Source organism: Bos javanicus, chromosome 10 (genome assembly GCF_032452875.1).
Source record: "Bos javanicus breed banteng chromosome 10, ARS-OSU_banteng_1.0, whole genome shotgun sequence".
Lineage (NCBI taxonomy): Eukaryota > Metazoa > Chordata > Mammalia > Artiodactyla > Bovidae > Bos > Bos javanicus.
This window is the reverse complement of record NC_083877.1, coordinates 3,181,141-3,193,892: the sequence shown is the minus strand read 5'-3', so window position 1 is coordinate 3,193,892 and position 12,752 is coordinate 3,181,141. Positions and strand designations below refer to the sequence as shown.

The 12,752-nt window shown below is 35.8% G+C and overlaps 1 protein-coding gene across 4 annotated transcripts in view; it reads right to left on the bottom strand.

The window, feature by feature from the left end:
• The window catches only part of KCNN2 (potassium calcium-activated channel subfamily N member 2), a 508,283-nt gene that overhangs the window by 242,729 nt on the left and 252,802 nt on the right, over nucleotides 1–12,752 (bottom strand). Inside the window, exon 3 of one of the 4 annotated variants that reach the window (XM_061429915.1) lies at nucleotides 4,262–4,305. The exons of the other annotated variants lie outside the window; for them this stretch is intronic. The gene's annotated coding sequence lies outside the window, so the exon portion shown is untranslated. The remainder of the gene's footprint in view (nucleotides 1–4,261; nucleotides 4,306–12,752) is intronic. 4 annotated transcript variants of the gene reach the window in all.

Sequence of the window (12,752 nt, the reverse complement as noted above, 5' to 3'; positions counted from 1 at the left end):
ACAGAGGATGAAAGAGTAAGAAAACAAGACAAAAAAGAAGGGGAGGGAGGAACTTCTTGGTGACATTGTTAAGTCATGAAATTAACCTTCACCTTTTGGATTAATTCCTAATAAATTCCCTCTGGTTGTTCAGGTTTGATTGGATGTTTATGATACTTTCAACTGAAACCACTGTAATTTATACTGATATTGATCAAATGTGGATTTGCTATATATTTTTGGGGGCTCCAAAATCACTGCAGATGGTGACTGCAGCCATTAAATTAAAAGACGCTTACTCCTTGGAAGAAAAGTTATGACCAACCTAGATAGCATATTCAAAAGCAGAGACATTACTTTGCCAACAAAGGTCCAGCCAATCAAGGCTATGGTTTTTCCAGTGGTCATGTATGGATGTGAAAGTTGGACTGTGAAGAAAGCTGAGTGCCTAAGAATTGATGCTTTTGAACTGTGGTGTTGGAGAAGACTCTTGAGAGTCCCTTGGACTGCAAGGAGATCCAAACAGTCCATTCTAAAGGAGATCAGCCCTGGGATTTCTTTGGAAGGAATGATGCTAAAGCTGAAACTCCAGTACTTTGGCCACCTCATGTGAAGAGTTGAGTCATTGGAAAAGACTCTGATGCTGGGAGGGATTGGGGGCAGGAGGAGAAGGGGACGACAAAGGATGAGATGGCTGGATGGCATCACTGACTTGATGGACGTGAGTCTGAGTGAACTCCGGGAGTTGGTGATGGACAGGGAGGCCTGGCGTGCTGCGATTCACGGGGTCGTGAAGAGTGGGACACGACTGAGTGACTGAACTGAACTGAACTGAACTGGCCAGCACAGAAATTCCCCATGAAAAACACTGTACATCTGAAGTGGGTCTGCAAAATAGAGGTATCACACATGTTACAAGAAAGCTGTATTACTATCATTCCTTTTAGCTTACATGTTAATTTTAGCTTATAAGTATTTTTTTAGCTGATATATTAATTTACCTTCTAATTATAAAATTTTAGAAAACAGAAAATTTGAAAGAGAACAAAATAATTTACCCAAGATTTTATATAATCCCTTATATAACCCACTATCTATTATGTCATATTTAGACTGTCTTAATTTTTAATTTCATAAATAGTGCTGTGGTGAATATATTTGCACAGAAAGATTTTTCAAGATCAACTTCTGGATACATTTTGGTTTCTTTAATCTGATCCTTGGTTTCTATTCAGGATGATTTCTAACAGCATATTTATGATGATATTCTATATCATAATTTTTCTTCTTGCTTTATTTACTTAATATATAATTGTAGGAATAAGCTGCACAATTATAAAGCCTGGGCTTGTGCTTTTATCACTGCACTAACACACCTCACTTGGTATATACTACACAAATGCTTGAACATTTTCCATGCTGTTACAAACACTTAATGTATACTATTTTTAATGGCCAAATATTATATCCCTTATATAACCCAACCTCAATTATGTCATATTTAGAATGTCTTAATTTTTAATTTTATAAATAATGCTGTGATGAATATATCTTCACAGAAAGATTTTTTTGTATTTATGATTTTTCCCCAGGATAAATTCTTAGATGTGGAATTATGAAGTCTAATCATATTACTATTTTAATTTTCTTGAGATAAATTGCAACTTACTTCCCAAAAGTGTTTCAGTAATTTATTTCCCCAGGGGCAAAAGAGGAGAGAGTCCTCTTTCCCAAAATCTCGCTATCATTAGATCTTACAGTATTATTTTGTCAAAGCGTTAAGAATAGCAAAGAATAAAATCTAATCATTCTTTCTCTGACTTGTTTTTTATAAGCAAATAATATTTTATAGTAATTAAGAAACAAAGATTGGAATAGGAAATGGCAATCCACTCCGCATTCCTGCCTGGAGAATCCCATAGACAGAAAAGCCTGGTGGGCTCCAGTCCATAGGGTTGCAGAGAGTCAGACACAACTGAAGTGACTTAGCACAGCACAAGAAAGGCAGATAAAAGAAATGACCTAAAGTTAACACCATACAACTCAATCCTATATTTAAGATATGATTTTATATTATTGAAATAATTAATTATTTATGCTTAAAAAGAATCCAAATATTGCACAACTTCATCAGTACCAACTCTTTCATTCACATAACACCAAGGAAATAACTAAGGATGGCATATTATTCACAGAGAGCCACTGAAATAAAATGACCTGCCAAGGCCAATGTAAATAAAGTCTAAAGGGCTTACTTTACATCTCTCAATTAAAAGAAATAATAAAGATTAAATACATGGGAGTGAAGAAAGAAATATATATATATAACCACATTTTAATATTAAGGTGTGGACATGTTTCTTTAAAAAACACTCACATTCTTCATACTGAGTCTCTGATGCTTGCTTTAACTTTTAAATGCCCTTTCTATCTGGTGACTTCAACTGAAGCCTTGAGAAGCTATAAATAGTTCCATCCCCTCTGTACCATGCTCTCCCTTTCACCCCTTTAGTGATTCATGGCCTCCCTTAGGAATGTGCTTGGGCCAGATGGCCTTCAGCCCAATTTCCTGTAAATATTCATTTTTAATGATAATAATTAAAAACACTAATTTGCTCTTACCCAAGGCCATTTCTACAGAGACTTTTTGGTGCTGCTAATACTAATTAAGCCTCAGAAATGAGACTTTTTTCTAATCATAGTAAATGCCGAAGAATTTGTCCCCAAAGCTACTTTATGAGGGTAGGCAATGATGCTGGTAGCTGAAGCAAGAGCTTCAGCCTCTTCCTTCCATCAGGACACCGAGATTTGATTCTACTTTGGGACTGAGATGTCGCCAGAAGGGAAAAGTAAGTCTCTTCTCTAGGATGGAGATGACTTGTGGTAGGGCTAGGTAGAGTTGCCCATTCTCCTTCCTTTAACCTCCAAAAAGTACTTACCAATGGCTTAGAGCAGTGTTTTGAAATTAAAGAAAAACCCATTAGATGAAGTTCTTCACTTAGGGTTTTTAGGCCTACAGAGGGTGTGGGGATAGAATTCAGTATGTCTATGAGTTTCAGAAAAATGTGGCATCTTTATTTTTGCTAACCTTTAACTGAAATGTATTATTTCCTTTAATTACTAATTCCATTAATACTAAGTACCTATGACTTTGTCACCAAAAGAAATGATACATATTTTTATATCATATTAGATTATGTAGGTATCTTAAAATACTGTTCATATGTATTACAATTTTGAGATTCAGTTCGGTTCAGTTTAGTTGTTGAGTCGTGTCCGACTCTTTGCGACCCCATGAATCATAGCATGCCAGGCCTCCTTGTCCATCACCAACTCCTGGAGTTCACTCAAACTCATGTTCATTGAGCACGGTACCTTATTCAAGGTTTTAATTAAAGTCTTATTTATTATTATATCATAACATTTGAAGATATTTTAATAACTGTACAGTGTTTTTCATGCTGGAGTGGTAGCCTTTCCCTTCTCCAGGGGATCTTCCCAACCCAGAGATCAAACCCAGGTCTCATGCATTGCAAGCAGATTCTTTACCAACTGCGCTATGAGGGAAGCCCATATATTTTAATAACTGTACAGTGTTTTTCATTATAATCCAATATATTGTACTTGATGCACAAAATCATAGTCATAGCGTAATGCACATTCTTCTCAAGTGTACATGAAACATTCACAAGGATAGAGCATATGTTAGGCCATAAAACAGATCTCAATAAATTTAAAAGATTGCAATTATCAAAATTATCTTTTCCAATGGAAATGGAATGATGTCAATAACAGGAAGGAAACTGGAAAATTCATAAGTATGTAAAACTAAAAATCACACTCAAATAATCAACAGCTCAAAGAACTAATCACAAGAGAAATCAGAAACAAAGGAAAACAAAAACAACATTAGCAAAATTTATGGAACACTGCAAAAGCAATGCTCACAAGGAAGTTTATAGCTGTAGATGCTTACATTAACAAAAATAAACATTCCCAAATCAATAATCACATTTTATATCTTAAAGAACTAGAAAAAAAAAAATAAAAAAGAACTAGAAAAACAAGGGCAAGCTAAAGGCAAAGCTAGCAGAAGTAAGTAAATGATAAGAGTAGAGATAAATGAAATAAAGAATAACAAAATAATAGAATCAATGAAACCAAAAGTTGATTCTTCAAAAACATAAACAATTGATAAACTTTTAGCTAGACTTACTAAGAGAAGAGAAGAGAGATGCACAAAAAGAAAATCAGAAATGAAAGTGGGGATATTACTAGTGACTTGATGTTTGGCAGAAACCAGCACAATTCTGTAAAGCAATTACCCTTCAATTAAAAAATAAATTTAAAATTAAAAAATAAATAGGATTATAAAAGAATATCATAAACAACTATACACAAAAGTTAGATTACTTAGAGAAATAAAAACTAGAAATACATAAATTACCAAAACTGAATTGGGAAGAATAATAAATCTGCATATACCTAGAACAAGAGATTTTTTTTTTTTTTTTTTTATCAGTAATCAACCTTCCAATAGAGAAAAGTCCAGGATCAAGCTTCAGTGGTGATTTCTACCAAACATATAGAGAAGAATTAACATCAATCTTTCTCAAACTATTCCAAAATAATAGAGCAGGAAGGAAAACATCATAATTCATTCTATGAGGCCTATATTACCATGAAACCAAAGCCAGAAAAATATATCACAAGATAAGAAAATGATAAGCCAATATGCTTTATGAATAATAAGTCAATTCAAAAAGTTGCAGGATACAAGATCATGCACAATATTAGTTGTCTTTTACATATCAGCAATGAATGAAAAAGGATATTAAGAAAATAATTCTATTTACAGTAGTATCCAAAAGAATAAAATACCTATGAATAAACTTGGCCAAAGACATGAAAGACTTTTATGCTGAAAACTGTAATAGCTAACGAAAATAATTTTTTTTAAATCTAAGGAAATGGAAAGATATCCTAAGTTCATGAATTTGAAGACTTAATATTGTTAAAATGGCGAAATGACCTACAAATTCAAAGCAATCCTATCAAAACTCTATTAGCCTTTTTCACAGCAATAGAAAAGCACATTCTTAAATTCATATGAAATTTCAAGTTAAACAATCCTGAAACTGGTTAAACTGTCAAAATAATCTTGAAAAAGAACAAATTTGGAGGATTCACTCCAGATTTCAAAACTAATTACAAAACTAAAGTAATACCAACAGTGTGGTGCTGGAGAAAGGATAAATATATACACAGCAATGAAACAAAATTGGGCTCAGAAAAAGATTTTTAACTCTATGACCAGGTGATTTTCAACAAGGGTACCAAGATCACTTAAATGGGACAGAGACAGTCTTTTGAACAAATGGTATGAGGGTACTAACTGTATACCCACATATAAAAGAAAGAAGTTGGACCCTTACCCCATATTATATATACAAATTAACTAAAAATGGATCAGTGATCTAAATTAAGAACTAAAGTTATAGAAAAAATTATTTTTGGCTGTGCTATGGAATCTTAGTTCCCTGACAGGGACTGAACTCACACCCCTCGCATTGGAAGCAGGGAATCTTAACCACTGAACTTCCAGGGAAGTCCCTAGGAGTAAGTCTTTATGACCTTGGTTTAGCAAAGGATTCTTAAATTGACACTGAATGCTCAAACAACAAAAGAAAAAAAAGTAAATAAATTGGACTACATCAATCTAATTTTTCATGCAAAGAACAGTACCAAAAGAGTGAAAAACAACCTACAGATTGGGTAAAAATACTTGCAAATCACATATCTGACAAGGATTTATTCTTTAAAACACAAAAATACATGTACAATTCAATAACAAAATAAAAACAAGCCAATTAAAAAATGACCAGAGACTTGAACTGAATGAAATTTCTCCAAAGGAGATATACAAATGTCTGACAAGCACACAAAAAGATGTTCAACATCATTAATCATCACAGAAATGCAAATCAGAATCATGAGGTACTGCCTTAACCCACAAGTGAAAGTGTTAATCGTTCAGTCATGTCTGACTCTGCGACGCCATGGACCGCAGCCCGCCAGACTCCTCTGTCCATGGGATTCTCCAGGTAAGAATACTGGAGTGGGTTCCATGCCCTCCTCCAGGGGATTTTCCCAACCCAAGGATCAAACCCAGGTATCCCTCATTGCAGGCTGATTCTTCACCGTCTGAGCCACGAGGGAAGCCCATACTCACAAGAGCGGTTATCAAATAAACAAGCAAATAGATATAAGTGTTGGCAAGGATATGAAGAAATTAGAAAATTTACACATTACTGGTAGAAATATAAAATGGTTAACTCCCTGTGGAAAACAGTTCAGGAATCTTCAGAAAGTTAAAGAATTTTACTTGCACCAACAATTCTAGGTATATACGCAAAATAATCAAAAACAGGTATTCAAATTAATGCATGTTCACAGTTGTCCGATTTTAATAGCTAAAAGGTGGAAACAACCCATATGTTCATCAGTGGGTGAATACATAAATAAACTGTGGCACAGACACAGAACAGAATATTATTCAGCCACAAAAATGAAATACTGATACAAGGTACAAACTTGGCTAAACTTCAAAAATGTTATGCCAAGTAAAAGAAGCCAAACGCAAAAGGTCACATATTATATAATTTGCATAAAATATCCAGAATATATAAATCCACAGAGGAAGAAAGCAACTTGGTGCTTGCCAGGGAGTGAGGGAAGAGAGAAATAGAGAGCAAAAGCTTTTTGGTTGGCTTTTATCCTCTATTCTCTTGGCTCTTGGTATTCTCTAGGATTCTGTCTGTGGGCATCCTTTGAATATTCTTGCAGTAACTTTCCCCACTCCTAGAGCTTAGAATACCACTGACTGGCTGATGATTCTGAACTCACCTTCTATAGGAGTACCAGGCACTAGACAAGTGATATTACATTTTGGAACTTTCCCCTTTACATTGGAAAATAAAGACAAAGATAATATCGAGCTCAAAGTCAGCAATTGCTGGATGCATTTCCAACTGCTAATAGACATTTCTATTATGATATTCTGAAGTCACTTCAAATTAGCCATTTTTTCAAAAACTGTTCTGACTTCCCACATTAGTATGCCAATTTCATCTACTCAACTGGCCCGAGCGCTATAACTCATTATCATCCTCGTTCATGCTTTTCATTCATCCCTCTGTTGTCAAATTGTTCTAGTCTTCCTGGTCAACTAAAATTTCTGAAATAACACACTTCAATTCCCTTCAGCACTGCTGTTATTTAATACCTAGACCACTGAACTAAAATGTTATTGTTCTCTCATTGAGTCTCTGCATCTGTTAAAGTGTTCCTCAAAATTTCATACTTGAATGTCTTCTTTGGATGATCCAATTGTTTTACTTAGTTTTAACTTCTGCTTAATCTCTGATGACTCCTAAATTAATATACTTATTCTGCAAATTCAGATTTCAAAAGCTTCAGACTATTATGTCGAGCATCCTTTCAAACATTTCTAACTGCTTCTCTGATGCCTATATGGGGATGACCAAAACCAAACCCATTCGCTGCCCCCCCTTCCCCATTTGTGCCCTTTCCATATGAATGTGAGCAGAACTGACGGCACAAGATCTATCCAGACATTTAAGCGTAAATCTACCCATGGAGGTGAATTTATCATGGAGCCAAACCAGGGGGGCGGGTATTTTATAATTATGTATTATTTTCCATTAAAATAATCTCCCAAATTGTGTATGCATCATGTATTTAAAAATTGGGATCTGTTTCTGCCTGCAAAGAATCCCTTACATCTCTTGTTCTCTTAATTTTTACCTCAAAGACAACAATGAGATGTTATTTTTACCTACAGGGGTATTTAGATCCATGTCAGCTCTTTCCATCTTTACCTCCAGTATAGTGGTTTAAGCCTGTGTTGTCTGTTATCTTGAAGACTAGAATAGCTTCCTAATGATCTCCTCTCCCTCAGTTTATGTCCACAAAAATTCATCATTCACATGGCCTACAATTGTTGATTAAAAATGATAATTATGTTGTCTATAATGTGAAAATAAAAATAATCCTTCTCATTCACAGAAAGTTGCTACTTTCTGTGAAATAAAGTAATAACACATATGAAAAAAAAACCCATAAATGTTATCTTGTGAATTTATTACTTAATTCTCATCTGCGTTTTTAGGACAAAATCCAAATTCCTCAGTATGGAATTTAAGGGCTTCCATGAAATGACTCAATTTATTTATCATTATTTACTCATTATTGCCATTCTTATTCATTCATCACAGACTTGTTTTAATGTTCAAGCACTACTAATTCACTTGCACATACCCTGATAAACCTTATTCTTTCTTCCATGTATTTGCTCAGATTTTCTCTAATTGGAATTCTCTATAAATTCTACCCAACTATTTGAGTCTGCTCAGGCTTCCTTAACAACAACAACAATAATATATCTTGGATACCTTAAACAACAGAAATTTATTTTCTCACAATTCTGGAGGCTAAAAGTCCTAGATGAAGATGCTACCACCTCAGGTCCCGGTGAGGGCTCTCTGCCTAGCCTGCAGACAGCTGCCTCCTCACCATGTCCTCTCCTGGGCCTTCACTGTGCACGTGCGTGGACAGAAGACACCACCTTCTGGTGTCTTATAAAGATACTCATCCTATTGGATCAGACTCCCTACCATTAGGATCTCATTTAACCTTGATTATGCCCGCACGTAATTTCTAGCATTTCCATCAGATCATGTCTTATAATTTCTATCTCTAGTAAATTACTCATCTGATTATAGATGTTGCCAACCTTTTCAACTAGAGTTTTTAACACATTAATTAGCTTCTAACTGAATAAGTCGTTTAAAGTTGAGCAGACTCCACCACCAGAAGACAAGGATAGCCTGCTTACTACAAATTATATCCTTTGTTTTAGATGCCAAAAGGAGATCATTTCTTTTGAACAGCAAAACTTCCAAGTGCCAATTATCTAACTGACTAAATGTAACCTGATTAACAAAAGCCAACCATAAAGAAATTTGAAGAAAATAATTTAGGGTATAATAATTTGACATAAAATTATAAATTAAAACCAGAAAATTTTCTGTTATCTAGAAAGATGTAGAATTGTGGTGCTCAGGTTACTCTAATAGCCTGAGGAAGTTCAATATTTTGTTCTTTTATCAAACATTGATAAAATAAAAGGATTTTAAATAACTATCAGCAAAATAGTTGTATGGGAAAATTTTGTATTAAATATTCAGAACAATCTCACATAAATCATGATATCTAGCAATGGGAAAAAAAAGAAAAGGAATTTTAAACCTATGTGTTTAAAGCTCACATGGGACATGAGGACAGTCAACATTTATTGAGCATTTACTACTTAAATGCCATGCATCGCTCTAATTGTACTTCCTTTAGTAATCCAAGGAGGTACTATTATTATCTTGAGATTAGAAACATGAAGTATAGAGGGACTATATTACTTGACCCAAATTACACAACTAATAAGTGAGAGCTCAGGTTATGTGGCTTCAGTGCCCATGCTGCTGCTGCTGCTCCTGCTAAGTCACTTCAGTCGTGTCCGACTCTGTGCGACCCCGTAGAGAGCAGCCCATCAGGCTCTGCCATCCCTGGGATTCTCCAGGCAAGAACACTGGAGTGGGTTGCCATTTCCTTCTCCAATGCATGAAAGTGAAAAGTGAAAGTGAAGTTGCTCAGTCGTGTCTGACTCTTCTCGATCCCATGCACTGCAGCCTACCAGGCTCCTCTGTCCATGGGATTCTCCAGGCAAGAGTACTGGAGTGGGGTGCCACTGCCTTCTCCAGCCCATGCTGTTAACTGTCTTCAAAGGCCTGTGGAAATTGTAAGTTTGAAAGTGATATAGAGGGGAATACCAGACTATCTCTTTTTATAATGCCTAGTTTGTACTGAACATGGAAAATGTCCACTTCTTTGCCTTTTGCTGGCATTAATTGCCCAAAGTGTGGTGGTGAAGTTCATCTATAAATCCATGTAGTGGATCCATAAGAGAGTGGATCACTCGCTTATGACGGGGCATGCCTAACTGTCTATTTTCATCCAATATACCTGAGCATATTTCAAGTGATGAAGGCAACAGGACTGCAAATGGAGACTTTATCAGTCACTAATACTCAACTGTCTAGATCTGCTTTCAACATGAGCAGTCAACGAAAAATCATTAAACATGACAGAAACTCATCATTTAAAAGGAGAATAACAAGTTGCCACCAGAAGAAAGAGCTTGAACTGAAATAGACTAGTACTAGAAATGAGTTTTTAAAAGAAAGAAAAACACCAATACAGTATACCAACACATATATATGGAATTTAGAAAGATGGTAATGACAACCCTGTATGTGAGACAGCAAAAGAGACACAGGTGTATAGAACAGTCTTTTGGACTCTGTGAGGGGGGGTGATTTGGGAGAATGGCATTAAAACATGTATAATATCATAAGAAATGAATCGCCAGTCCAGGTTCGATGCAGGATACAGGAAGCTTGGGGCTGGTGCACTCGGATGACCCAGAGGGATGGTATGGGGAGGGAGATGGGAGGGAGTTCAGGATGGGGAACACGTGTACACCTGTGGCAGATGCATGTTGATGTATGGCAAAACCAATACAATATTGTAAAGTCAAAAAAAAAAATTATAATAAAAATAAAATTAAAAAAAATAAAAATTCCGTGTTCAGCATATTGTTCAACCTGCTGGCATAAAGTATAATAAAAAATAGTAAAACAAACAAAAAAATAAAGCTAATTATTACAGTCACACAAACTCATACACATAAACATACACAGAGGTTTCCACTTGTGCTTATGACAGACTAGGCCATTGGCATCACCCCATGAAGACCACCAAAATATTTGGTGAAAAAACCAGAAAATATCTTAATTTCAGTTTGGGTTTTTTTCTGTAACGTCTTACAGGAAACCCAAACAAACTTTTGGGCCAGCCCAATAACATCAAACCAGAGAAGGCAATGGCACCCCACTCCAGTACTCTTGCCTGGAAAATCCCGTGGATGGAGGAGCCTGGTGCGCTGCAATCCATGGGGTTTTGAAGAGTCGGACATGACTGAGCAACTTCACTTTCACTTTTCACTTTCATGCATTGGAGAAGGAAATGGCAACCCACTCCAGTGTTCTTGCCTGGAGAATCCCAGGGACGGGAGCCTGGTGGGCTGCCATCTACAGGGTCGCACAGAGTCAGGCTCTACTGAAGTGACTTAGCAGTAGCAGCAATAACATCAAACACCCAACAAGACATCATGGAATTTCTTGTTGAGAAGATAAAATAAAAAGAGATCCATTAGGGACCTTCTTTTCAGGCACACTGCCTATGTAGGAGAAGCACCTGAGAGGGGGAGTTCCTGAAATTGAGAAGCGGCAAGATTTAGGTGCTGAAGACACCAGGATTCAATACCCTGAAGAGTATTCCCTCTTCCCTGGCTGATGCTTTTATACTAATTTGTCTATTTGCGGGGGGTAAGCACTGAAAGGCAAGTAGATATTTTATGTAAATTTCAGGAGCTGGAAGAATGAATCTGAATTTAGTGCCCACCAAAGGTAGAAAATTTATTTGCTTCCCTCATAGACCAGTTGGTAAGGAATCTGCCTGCAATGCAGGAACCATTGGTTCGATTCTTGGGTCAGAAAGATCCACAGGAGAAGGAATAGGCTACCCACTCCAGTAGTCTTGGGTCTCCCTTGAGGCTCAGCTGATAAAGAATCTGCCTGCAATGTGGAAGACCTAGGTTTGGTCCCTGGGTTGGGAAGATCCCCTGGACAAAGGAAAGGCTACCCACTCCAGTATTCTGACCTGGAGAATTCCATGGACTATACAGTCCATGGGGTTGCAAAGAGTCGGACACGACTGAGCGACTTTCACTCACTAAAGGTAGAAACTTAACGCAGCATATACTCTATTGGTGGTGGGGAAACTTGGGGGATGCACTCTTACGTTAGGACGTTCTGACAGGTCAACTAGGTAACTTAGAAAATCCCTAAGCCTTGATCTAAGACCACTTTCACTCTTAAGTACTGGTCACTAAAAAAGCATATTCTTCTCTGTTAGAAGATATATAAGTCTCAAATTATTCCTCAAAAATAAATTTTCAAATAAAATTTTTAGCAAATAATAAAAGACTATATAATACAGAAAAAAGGCAACAATAGTTAAAATCAACACAAACCATAGGCAACCGAAATAAAATCTGTGTTTATGAATTATGTAATATACTTTACATATAAAGTAATGTAGTTACTATGATCAATGAGATAGAAGCTGAATTTAAGTATTATAATAAGCAATTGGAAAAAAGTAAAATCTGACACTAAAGACTTGAAAATTAACTGGAAGTTGTAGAAATGAACAATGCAATAATACAATTAAGGACTCGATAGGTGAGTTTAACACTACTAAAGAGAAAATTAAAAAAACTAGAAGATAGATTAAAAGAAAACAGCTGGAATGAAATGTGGGGAGATAAAAACATGAAACATACATTGGACAAGGTAAGAGACATTAAAAGACATAGTGTAACATACATTAATTTGATTTCCAGAAGAATAGGAAAGAAGCAGTGTTTAAAATGAACGGATATTTTAATTCAGATTGATGAAAGAAAACAATTCTTATTCAATAAGCCTTAAGAAAAATTCATAGGATAAGTAAAAGCAAATCCAGACCTATATACATCAGAGTGAAGCTGCAGAAAACAAAGACATCAAGACAAT